The following is a 1,652-nucleotide window of genomic DNA, read 5'->3' as shown; positions in this document are numbered from 1 at the left end:
GGAGAGTGGATGGACTCCCGAAGCAGGACAGGAAAGGTGTAGTTTTTGGCCTGGCCAGCTGAAACAAATGGCTTCTGGTGGGCTTTATGGACAGGGGAAGAGAAAAGGCTGGATCAAAGCGGCTACCAGGTGCCCGCAGAAGTGTTGACCTGCTCAAGCTAGGAAACTGCAACGGGAGAACCCACCGAGTAAGCTCACCAGAGGCAGCTGCCATTCTCCAAGATCCATCAGTCTTCCGCACAGGCCAGTAGGAAGGAGTTAAATAAGGAAGCCGTGGGAGGGGAGCCCGGTTGGTGGAAGCAGGGGTGTGTGTGAGAGGGTGCCTGGAAGAAACTCTTGTCCCAGACTCTCTCTGCTCCGTGGTGCTCCCACCAGGGTGTTCTGCCTCACCCCAGGCCCAGAAAGACAGAGCCAGCTGCAGTGGACTGACTGACACCTCTCAAATCATGGGGCAAAATGCATCTTTCCTCCCTTAAGCTGATTTTCTCAGGTATTTTCTTGACTAATACAAGTAGACAGCCACTTTACACACAAAAAATAAAAATAGAACAAAATGAATTAACATTTCAAACAAACTAATCAAGATAGGAAAGATAGGAACACATGCATAGGATAGTCTTATTAAGTAAGACATTAAATCCAGAAAAAAAAAAAAAAAAAAAACAAAGAAAACGGCATTCCTGAATTACATGAAATATTGACATTTCTGACTAGTATGGTTGGGGAAAAAGCTCAATTTCACTGGTGAACAGGAAAGTGCAACAAAAACAAGTAACTCACTTTCATCTATCAGATCAACAATATTTTTTAAGAAAAAAAAAAAGCCAATGTTGCCATCATGGTGCATTTTTGGAATCCTATCCACTTGGGAGGCTGAGCAAGAGGATTGCAAATTTGAGGCCAGCCTAAAATTTAGCAAGACCCTGTCTCAAAATAAATAAAAAAGGGCTGGGGCTGTAGTCAGTGACGGAGCACTTGCTTAAAATACATAAGGTTCTGAGTTTGATCCGCACAACTGCAAAATAAATAAATTAGAATTAAAAATTTTAAAAAAATTCTAAAGGCTATCTGGTGTCAGTGAAGAAAATGAAGAAAAACCCCACTATTGGTGGACATGTTAATTGGAGCAGGATTTTTTTCAGGAAAAATTAACATGTCTATCAAAATTTTAATACTGTTTCCTTTTTAATGAGCATGAATTAGAATGGTATATTGCCCATAAAATTGAACCCAATGCTGATAAAGAGAAAGTTCTCTTTCTTACTTCAACCTAAAAGGGTATTTTTAACATTATTTTGATAACACATTGTAATATATATATATATATATATTTTTTTTTTTTTTCATAACATATTTTTGGTGGATTAAATCCTTGTCAGTATATGGTATCCTCTTTATCTGATCATCAAATTGTATTTTATCTGATATTAATATTGCCACTTGTATTTTTTAGTTTATATATGTTTTTGTTCATTCCTTATTTCTAAACAATTTTTTGTCTTATGAATATCTTATTTCTGGATTAAAATTTTTTTTAATATTTATTTTTTAGTTGTAATTGGACACAGTACCTTTATTTTATTCATTTATTTTTATATGGTGCTGAGGATCCAACCCAGGGCCACGCACATGCGAGGCAAGTGCTCTACAGC

Source organism: Marmota flaviventris, chromosome 8 (assembly GCF_047511675.1).
Source record: "Marmota flaviventris isolate mMarFla1 chromosome 8, mMarFla1.hap1, whole genome shotgun sequence".
In the NCBI taxonomy this organism is placed as follows: Eukaryota; Metazoa; Chordata; class Mammalia; order Rodentia; family Sciuridae; genus Marmota; species Marmota flaviventris.
This window is presented reverse-complemented; position numbering follows the sequence as displayed.